Source organism: Propithecus coquereli, unplaced genomic scaffold (assembly GCF_000956105.1).
Source record: "Propithecus coquereli isolate 6110/MARCELLA unplaced genomic scaffold, Pcoq_1.0 Scaffold63, whole genome shotgun sequence".
Taxonomy (NCBI): Eukaryota; Metazoa; Chordata; class Mammalia; order Primates; family Indriidae; genus Propithecus; species Propithecus coquereli.
The window spans coordinates 7952950-7964241 of NW_012152285.1; the positions used below are offsets into that span (position 1 = coordinate 7952950).

The window sequence follows — 11292 nt, forward strand, 5'->3', positions numbered from 1 at the left end:
AACCCCAAAGCAATCGCCGCAGCAACAAAAATAAATAAGTGGGATCTAATCAAATTAAAAAGCTTCTGCACTGCCAAGGAAACTATCATTAGAGTGAACAGACAGCCCACAGAATGGGAAAAAATATTTGCTCTGTACACATCTGATAAAGGGCTGATAACCAGAATCTATCTAGAACTCAAAAAAATCAACATGATGAAATTGTTCTTGAGGCCTATGATAGTCATACATATCTGATGAGGTCCTACTATGTTACATAGCAGAATGCCATGGTACAGCAGACTCTCAGTACATCCTTTTTGGACCGAATTAATGAGAAACAAAAACCTTTATTATAGAAAACTTTGAAAAATATAGAAGAATACAGAGGAGAAAAAAATGGCTTTTATTCCTACTAAAGGATAATCACTGTTGACATTAATTCTAGTTTTTTTCTATGTATAGTAGGCATGCAGTAAATATTTGTTAAATATTTATTGAATGAAGTTATGATATGCAACATTTTAAATACTGATTACTGTTAAATATTTGTTAAATGAACTTTTAATTGCATTGTATATGATTTTCATCTTGTTTTCTCCACCAAAATAAAAATACCCTTTTTTTCTGATTATAAAAATAATAAATAAAGCTTTAAAAAGCTTTAGAATAAATATTTATGTAAAAAATCACTTAAAACTCTTATACCCAAGTTAAGTAATATTTGTGAGCATATTTCTGAATTTTTCCTGTTAGTATATCTGTATATGTGTACTTGTGTGTTTATCCTTTTTTGAATTTGATATTGATAATGCCTATTATAATGTTGTTACAAGCTCTCTGTAATACTAATTCTTCATAGTGGATTATCGTTTCAGAGTACATATATCTTAGTCTATTTATTTCCTTATGTTGCACATTTAGATGGTTCTTATTTTTTGTGAAATTCTATGAACAACAATATTAACTCAAAATAATTTCTTAGTCAAGATCTTTGTTCCTGGAGGTTAAAGTCATCATGATGGAAATTGTAATAGCTAACATTTATTGAATATTTAGTATGTGCCATTGCTACATGTATCATTTCATTTAGACTTCACAAGGAGCAAATGAGGTACCATTGTTATACCCATTTGTAATTCAGGAAATTGAAATAGAGGTGGGTCATTTGCTCTAGGCACTCCACAAGTGGTAGAGCTAAATGTGGATACAGGCCACTTGACTCCAAACCTATATTATACTCCTAATCACTATGCTTTGTCTTCTAATCTAGAGTATCAGCTAATGAAAGGGGCAATGTCAAAACATTATTAAATTTTAACTTAAAAAAAAAAGGGAAGGTGTGCATTAAGAAGATTGGGAGTGGTAAGGGATGTGACCAGAACTGTAAGGGATGGTCCTGTATTTGGAAGCTGGGCTAGGTCAGAGGAGGATCAGATCTTGAAATTAATCACAATAAATTGATGTAGGTTCCCTCTTCTGCAGTTCCCAGACATGCTCCAGTGGCTTTAGTAAGACCAGTCTCCAGTTCATTTTCTTTAGGAGATGGGAGCTGCTTGGTGTAAGAAAAATCAGACATTTTACCTGTCCATGCCCTTTTTCATTTCTAAATGATGGAAAACACAAAACAATTTGCTCATTCTCTACCTTCCCCTTTCATTCCTATCCTCATTCATTCATACCTATGGTAAAAAAACAAAGACAAACAAACAAAAAACTTAAACCAAGTTTGCTTTTAGGGTCCTCTTACTAGAAGGACTGGTTCTTTTTGGTAGAGCAGGCCTAACAAAATGTGCATAATGTGCTTTTTTGGTCAACTACCCTTTGCAGTTTGTGAGAGAGTGTATGTATTGTTGATGTTTTGGTATTGCCCACTTCATTATGTAGGAGCTTAATTTTGAAAGAATTCATTAAAAGAGGAGTTGCCATAGTAATAAAAAAGATACCATGGAAATGAGCAATGAGCATATTACAGACATATTTAAGGTAAATAATTTTCACAACTGAATGATTTTTGCAGTGAGCTCCTTTTACCCTTTTTTCTGTAATATCCTCCAATACTGCTTATAAGTTCAAAACCTGGTTTGTATACCTCACTCTGGCGTTTTAGTAGCCACATGGTATTGAGCAAATCCTTTAACTTCTCTGAGCCTCATTTTCTTCATCTGTGAGGTAGATAAAAAACCAATTGCTCTTTATACTTCTCCAGAGTTCTTAACATCAAATGCAGTGATGTATGCAAAATTGCTTTGTGGATTGCAAAGCACTAGTACAGATGGAAAAAGGTTATTTTTATTTTCTGTTTTGTTATTTATATTCTGCTTTTGAGTGGGCACATTCTTGCTGTTCTCGACTTCTTATTTTCTCTCTGATTCTTCTGCAAAGGTGTGAAATGACCAACAGAAGTGGACTATGGTCAGGATCAATAGTGGGAGTTGGCATCAGCCTTTTTATCAGAAACCATGTTTCTGTTTTCCTCCATACTATATACTTACATGGTAAAGTCCTTTGTGTTTTGAAAAACACGTTATAAAAATTAAATATGTATGTTATATATTTATTTTGAAAATATATATTTTTGTCATTACCAAAAGAAGATGTCTTTAGGTAAAAATAAAAACCCCATGCTGCATAGATAATGCAGATAGTTCTAGTTATTTAGTCAAAGGACAAAAGGCAAACACTTAAGATCTTCAGCTCCAATCTTTCGTTCATTTCTTATTGCTGGAATTTCATATTTATTTCTTCTTGTTGGGTGATTAAACTGGATGATGGTAGAGGCAGTAAGCTGGCATTTACTCAGCCCTGTCCTGCTCAGCCCTGGAAATTCTTAGCTGGTGGATTGATTGCTTTTGTCTCTTTGCCATGTTATGGTTTAGGGTTTTTCAGAGCATCTATTAATACATCAGTAATTGAAGTTGTGACAATATCGATGTTGAGGTGACTGCTGACCTTGGGTCTCATCTCTTTGATTTTCCTTATCTTTTTCATTATAATCCTTTCTAGGCTGTCTTTGGTGAGGCGGGCCCCTGTGGACATCTCTTTTTGGTAATGACAAATGTGTTTTTTAAAAAGATCTGATTTTTCTCAATATGGCTTTAAAGGTTTTAAACTGTTTCTTACCTAGACAAGTTGACATTTTTAAGAATTTCATTTTTAATTTGTAATAGAAGTTTACAATTTTTCTTCCAAAAAATGTCAACGAACTTCAGGCACCTCTCAATAAAGGTCTTAAAATATATATATATTTGGAGGAGTGGAGGATTCTTTATTCCAAAGTTAGAATTAAATACATCAGCATCTGGCTTTCATTTTTAGTATTTTCTGAAATTTAGTAAAGTTCTTGTTATTACTTCAAGGTATACTTTATACAATGATGATGTCTTTTCCAGGCCCTCCAAAAATTATTTTTTAAATGTTAATTTAAAATGTATTAACTCACAGAAATGCTAATGTTATTATATAGTTTAGAAATAGGTTAAAAAACTCATGGATCTCCTGGGAGGCCGAGGTGGGCGGATTGTTTGAGCTCAGGAGTTCGAAACCAGCCTGAGCAAGAGCGAGACCCCGTCTCTACTAAAAATAGAAAGAAATTAATTGGACAACTAAAAATATATAGAAAAAAAATTAGCCGGGCATGGTGGCGCATGCCTGTAGTCCCAGCTACTTGGGAGGCTGAGGCAGGAGGATCGCTTGAGCCCAGGAGTTTGAGGTTGCCGTGAGCTAGGATGACGCCACGGCACTCTAGCCCAGGCAACACAGTGAGACTCCGTCTCAAAACAAAAAACAAAAAACAAAAAAAACTCGTGGATCTTAGCTGGGTGCGGTGGCATGTGCCTGTAGTCTCAACTCTGTGGGAGGAGTTTGAAGCCAGCCTAAGCAACATAATGAGATAGCGAGACCTGGTCTCTTAAAAAAAAAAAAAGAAAAGAAAAAGCTCATAGGTCTGTTAGAAATTTTACGTTATTTTTCATTCAGTAACTTTAGTATTATCCTCATATGTGACACCTAACATGAATAAATAATAAAAATCATCTATTTGTAGATTTTCTGATGCTGATGGAAAAGATACATGAAGTACATTTTTGTTCTATTTGATTGATATTTAATTCCTTATAGATTTAGACTTATCAGTCAGTATTAACTTCCCATCAGTTTTCAGTATAACATATGTACCTTTTATATATTTATTGCAAATTCAAAACACTGATTTCAAGATGTTCTTTTTTTTTTTTTTTTTTGAGACAGAGTCTGCTGTCGTCCCAGGTAGAGTGCAATGGTGTGATCATAGCTCACTGCAATCTCAAACTCCTGGGCTCAAGCAATCCTCCTGCCTCAGTTTCCTGAGTAGCTGGGACTACCGGCATGCACTACCACACCTGGCTAATTTTTTCTATTTTGGGGAGAGACAGGGTCTCACTCTTGTTCAAGCTGGTCTTGAACTCCTGAACTCAAAGGAACCTCCTGCCTTGGCATCCCAGAGTGCTGGGATTATAGGTGAGAGCCATTGTGCCTGACCAAGATCTTCTTTAGTAAAATTCTTTTTATGTATATTCTTTCAATATTTGAGTGCCTACTATATGTCAGGCACTATGTAATATATAAAAGTTTATCCTGTGCTATATTGTCCATACTTACCCATAGAGAGCCTGGGAATTGCCAGAGAATTTTTTTATTGTTTATGGTTCTATTCCGCTATTTTTGACCATTATATTAAAGCAATAGGTAATAGGATAAAGCATCTTCAAAAAAAGGGGAAATCCTATTCTTATTTTGATTTCATACTGTGTAGTTGTTAATTAGGTTGAAAGTCACACCATATTTTGATGCAGTAGTAAAAGAAAATGCAGTCATCCCTCAGTTTCCTTGAGGTTCCTGGAACCCCCATGGATACCAAAATCCACAGATGCTCAAGTCCCTTATATAAAATGGTGTAGTATTTGCATATAACCTACGCATGTCCTCCTATATACTTGAAATCATTTCTAGATTACTTATAATACCTAATAACAATGTAAATGCTATATAAATAGTGGTTTAGGGAGTAATGACAAGAAAAAAAAGTCTGTACGTGTTCAATACAGATGCAACCATCCATTTTCTTTTTCCAAACATTTTCAATCTGTGGTTAGTTGAATCCATGGATGCGGAAACCGCAGATACCGAGGGCCAACTTGTACTTGAATTTCTAAAGGTTACTTTTGGGTAAAGGGTGCCCTCTAGTGAGCTTGTTCTTTTAAGATTTGCAGTTTTTTTGTATCCTCACTGCACTTGTGAATTCAATATAGAAATAGAAGACCCCTTCAAGTCCCAAGTAATTTAGAAGATAAAATGTACATTGAATAATTGGAGAATAAATTTGATGTATTGCAAAGAGTGCAATGTGCACCACCCAAGGGATGGACATATTTGAAACTCGGACTTGGGGGGGGGAGGGGGAGGGCAAGTTCACCATACGTAACCTAAACATCTGTACCCTCATAATATGCTGAAATAAAAAAAAAATTGATGTATTGTACATATAAAAGAAATAGTATAGTATAGACTTTATGTAGGAGCTGGGAAAATTCCTGGTGATGTGAAAGTTATCTATTATGGCTATTCATGAAATTATCCTGAAGGAACAGTCTTGAGTTGAAATTGGAAGGGAGTTTAGGATTAATATTGAGGCATATGAAGGGGAAAAGGATATCCGGAGGGTGGAAAAATAAGTTTAAGACAGTACCAAAAAGGATTAGTGCCAACAGGAAAAAAATACAGAGAAAAAAGGAATTATCTTGGAGAAGATAATGTTAAAGAACATGTTATCTTCTTTAAAAGAAGAATTATCTTGGAGAAGATAATTTTAAATTTAATGCTATTTTAAATATTTTATGCAAATGTCCAAATAATTTGTATTATACTCAGAAACATTTTTTTTAGGAATTCAAGAAAGACTTGGCTAGGCAGTTATAACTTGGGGTTGTAGTCAGATATTGAGGTTGTAGTCAGATACTGGTCGCTCTCAGCTACTTGCTGTGGCTGAAGTCAAGTGAAGGCTCAACTGAACTAAAAAGGTGGCTCACTACTCACATTGCTGGCAGTTGCTGTGGCTGTCATTTGGTGGGAGTGCCTACATGCGGCCTCCCCAGGACGTTGTTTTTAGGATAGTCAGATTTCTTACATGGTAGATGATTTTCTCCAGAGTTAAGTGTCTAAAGAAGTCCAGGTGGACATTGCATGGCCTTTTGTAGCCTCTGAGGTCATGCAGTATTACTTCTATCATATTCCATTGGTCAAAGTTGTCACGAGCCCGCCCAGATTCAAGAAAGGGCGTGTTGACCCCTCCTCTTAATGTAAGATGTGTCAAAGAATTTTGGACCTATGTTATAAAACTACTTCATTTACTTTCCTGCCTCCGTGAGGAATTATGCTCAGTGCAGATAAATATTAATGATTTAAGAAACAATTATTCTCTGTGTTAAAGTTGCCTGTGTACATGCCTGTCTTCACTTTATTTTTAGTTTCTATTGCATATGTACTTATGCAATGCTTAATGCATATTGTTGGAGAGAATGTTCTTTTTTCTGTGTCTGGCTATATCCTTGGAGCTGTTTTGTTTCTTATTTGCTCTTGGATTACAGAATATCAGTGAAACTTATAGGGAGGTTGTTATTCATGTTTGCTGTATTTGATAAAATGGTTGAGAAAATATTAGAAGTATTGGATAGGATAGTTTTATATTCTTTGTTTTTGCTGTTTCATATTGCTAGGTAACTGTAGTAGAAATATTTTTTCCCAAGATTAAGTTGCTACCTTGAACAAACCTTTTGTACATTTAAGATAGGGAGATGGTGTCTTTGCTATTTGTTGTTTAAAAGAAAAGAATTGTAAATCATGTGACTTCATTAAAAAAGGGCTCTTCTTCCAAATGATAATTTATTTGTTCTCTTTGAATAATATTTTAGCCCTTTAACGCATTGTTTCTCACATGGTTGTTACTGATATTTTGGATGCTCTTTTTTTTTTTTTCAGTCAGGGACTCACTCTGTTTCTTCCTCAACTTTTTATTTTCAACAATTTCCAACCTGTAGAGAAGTTGAATGAATTAGTGCATTGAAACCCTATGTACCCTTCACCCAGGCTGGAGTGCAGTGGTACAATCATAGCTCACTGCAGCCTTGAACTCCTAGGTTCAAGGGATCCTCCCGCCTTAGCCTCCTGAGTAGCTAGGACTACAGGCGCTGGCCACCATGCCAGGCTAGTTTTTTTTAAAAAAATCTTTTGTATAGATGAGGGCTTCTGCTGTGTTGCCCAGGCAAGCGATCCTCCTGATTCTCTCTCCCAAAGGCTGGGATGATAGGTGTGAGCCACAGCACCGGCCCTTGGGTCCCTTAAATATGTCTTGAGGCTACTGAAGACAGTTGCTGTGTTTCATGTCTTACTTCTGACTCTAGCTGCAGGGTTTCAAGTGCATTATAAACTGACATTGAAGAAAATCCTCCACCAAAAGGTTAAATTCCCAATTTACATAGCCAAGAATACAAAAATTTACTAGAAACAAAGTGGTCACTGAGGTAGGAACAAATAGAATATCTCAGTGTGGCTTCCCCTACTTTCTAGGATCCACACAGGAGGCACTGCGAACTGTTGATGACTTTATCTGGGCAAGGGAGCATCTCACTGGATCTCAGGGGCTCACTTTTTGCCGTGTAACTGCCCTTATATACTTGGGGCTTACCTATGTCCCTCTCTGAGCGAACTTTAGTAATTCATGTGCTTCTGTTTAAGGAAATGTTTTCAAATCTTGGCTTGAGATCAATCGCCAGATGACTCATTTGTTATGTGACAATTTGGTAAATTTACCACATTTACTGATCTATCAAAATCCTATTTTTTTAAACTATTTTGAGGTTGACAGCAAGCAATTTATAGTCGATAGGATGGTTTTAATAGCTTTGGGTAATTTCTAATTAGTTTTTCTGTGATTACTTTCAAACTTGTCTTCATAGCTGCATTTTAAAGAATGTTTAGTTCATTAAAAGCTGGTAATCAGGGGATGGTTAATTGTCTTATAAATATATTTAATATACAGAAAAATATATCTTAGACAACAAAATTTCAGTACTAATCAGTAAGATTGGTATCTAGAATCTGAAAAGAATTCAGTGTAAATAAGAAATTGCTGAAGTATCATAAGTACTCATTGATATGCAATACCAAATTTTAATTACGAATTACTAGAAATATAAAATTAAGATCGATATGCTAGCAATCAAGCTTGATGTGCCATTTGAAGTCTTAGTAAAAATGCCTATACTGGAAGAATAAAGAATGGTTGAAAGAATGTGAAAGCAATTTTTATTGCTAGAAATACAAAATTAAGGCTAATGTGTCATTTGAGGAACTAGCAAAAATATGTGGTTAATTTTTGAAAAAGTAGAAGATGACATTAAAAAGCATCTGAAAGAAATGAGAAGTAACTGATAGAATTTTGTCAGAGATAAAAGAGTGAAATTTTATCTAATGAAGATTTGTAGAAAGATTTGACACCAAAATGTGAAAGCAGTGTCAGTGCCCAGGGATTCCTGAACAGTATTTCTGCTTCTAGTTTTCCAGTATTTGCAAGTCTGTTTCCTTACTAGTCTTTGGTTTTTCTTAAAAGCAGTTGATTGTCATTTAATAAAATTCGTAAGAAAGTTTGCCAGTGGCTAGCATTTTAATGGCAGTTACTCTAGGTGAGTATCTTCTCACATTACACACTGTGCTGATGTAGGTCCTGACCATGCTCTTTTGTGGTTATGCAACCAGTATATCTGTCTTATTAGAGAACAAAGCACTCTGGGATAGAGAAAAGCTATTTTTATTTTGTCTAGAAAAGGAACTATAGTACTCCAGTAAATATAAGTAATTTGGGAAAATTGGGCTTAGATACTGTGATATTATATTTGATATTATATCATTTTTTTCTCAAAGTATAGACATCATTTTAGTTAAAAAAGTTAAAAACTCATTTCTCAGGAAACTAATACATTTTATTTTCTTCACAGTTATGATGGAATTATTCTTTACAATGAAGATATAGTGAAAGAAAAAGATACCGAAAATAGTATAAGGCTATTGTGTGCTTTTTGACCAAAAAAATACTAATATGTTACCGTGATAAGAAAGTCCTTTTTCACATAATACATTGTGAATGTTGTTTGTTTTTAATCAGAAGGAGACCCTTTCCTTAAAAAAATAATACTGGGGGAATATGATTACTAAGTTATTTATTTTATTCACAGAATATAGTATCTGTCCAAAAAATCAAAGTAGCATTAATTATTCAGCTAAGACATTTGATTTAATAATAAAAGCATTAATTTTCAATGAATCAATTTTAACATTCCAATCTTAATTTTCTTATTTTTGTGCTTGATCTTAGCCAAAAGGCTGAGAAGCGATTTTCTTATTTTTATATTTATTTTTTTACCACTAGGTGGAGCTGCATACACACAATTCAAGAAAGCATCGTTGAAAGATAATTTAGTTGTTTAAATTACATAAGGCCTATATATTAGATGATCAAATACTGTGTAATAACTCATATTTTAACACTTTGCTTTCGTATATAAGATTTGATATAATGCATATTGCACACCAAGAAAATGTATTTGCGCTTTAAGTACACTTTTAGCTATGTTTTTGAGAGACAGTGTTTTTATGACTTCCTAGTTGCTAAAATTAAAATATGTAAATAAAATCTTTAGTGTATCATAAGCTGTATTTGTTTTCTGTTCGCGTGAAGTTTTAAAGTTATTTCTTCTTTTAAAATTGATTTTTGCATCTGTATTTTTTTCTGAGTTGCATTAAATTTTGCCAGAAGTAGGATTTTTATCATGCTACGCTTTTGGAAGGGATGACTGAATTCTCTTATATTGATGTCATTATCTATATATGGAGCACTGAGATATAACCTTAGTGGATGTGGGACAATGGAAAATTTTCCAACTCTCTAATGTTCACTCTTTCTGGTTCTGTCATATATATGTGTGCGTATTTATTTATAGGAATTTGATTAGACTTGCCAATAGACATTATAAAATTCTGGAGGATATTTTGAAAGAAAAACATTATTTTTATTAAAATTATATATTGCTTAAAAGTTTAGAATGGTAATATATCTGGCACATTAATATATTAATTAGTTGGATATAACTGTTAACCAACTTAGGGTTCAAAGAGTGAATAGTGCTGCTGAACAGTATTTGCCTTCCTGTTCTGCAAATCAAAATTTCGAAGAATAATGGTTATCATTTAAAGACAAAAGCAAAAAAGAAAAATAGATTTTTTAGAGTCTCTTTAACTGAGGTCAGACAAGTACAGGGCCTTCAGTTTTCTCTACTTCATATTTTGCTCCTCCTTATTTTGTTGCATTTGTAATTTAATACTGCCTAACAATTAGCTATGCCTCAGTTCTCATCCCCCTTTTCTGTCCATTGGTTGATTTCACCTGATGTGTGCAACAGAGCACATGAGGGATTCCCTGTTGAGTCATTCTCAATTGTTGATCTTCAAAGGTGATCTGGTTGGTTGCTATGCTGGAAACTTCCTCTCTGCCTTCCATGCTGCTTATCACCATTTCTGACTGGAGAGTCTATGTAACATAACAGTTAAGAGAACTGGCTTTGGAGTCAGGCAGATTTGGGGTTAAATCTTGGCTCTATTACGGTGTGACTTTGGACTTAATGTCTTAATCTTCCCAATCTGTATTTGTAAATTGGGATATTAACAGAATCTGTGTCATGAAGCCGTAGTGAATATTTAATGAAATAATGCATGAAACGCACTTCATCCATAGTAAGTAGTTGGTTGTTTGTTAGTGTTCTTTTTGTCGTCACCGTCATTAAGCCAGAAGCAGCAGATATGACTGCTCTCTGTGGCCAGTTGAGTAACCGGGGAATTGTCAACCTGGAGAGCTCATCTTCTCTGCTTCTCTCCATTTTATTCCCCTTCCACCATCTCTCCAAATTATCTCTGTAATTCAACACATGTCCCCTCAGAGAAAAGGTTGATAATTCCTGCTGTGCATACTGTGTCAAGAAATTCTTGGGGTAAGAGTTGCTTTTGCTTTTTCCCCTTTCCAGCATTCCGATACATATCCACATTTTCTCCTTTCCTGCCTCTCTAAATTCAGTCAGCTATTTATTATTGGCTTTATTAACAGATTTCTAGAGTAGTTATTTATTTATTTATTTTTTTTTGAGACAGAGTCTCACTCTTTTGCCCAGGCTAGAGTGAGTGCCGTGGCGTCATCCTAGCTCACAGCAACCTCAAACTCCTGGGCTCAAG

The 11292-nt window shown here is 34.6% G+C and overlaps 1 protein-coding gene across 3 annotated transcripts in view; it reads left to right on the top strand.

Annotated features, from left to right (window-relative positions):
• Positions 1-11292, top strand: part of EXOC6 (exocyst complex component 6) — a 212063-nt gene that overhangs the window by 34425 nt on the left and 166346 nt on the right. The gene's annotated exons all lie outside the window — the stretch shown is intronic.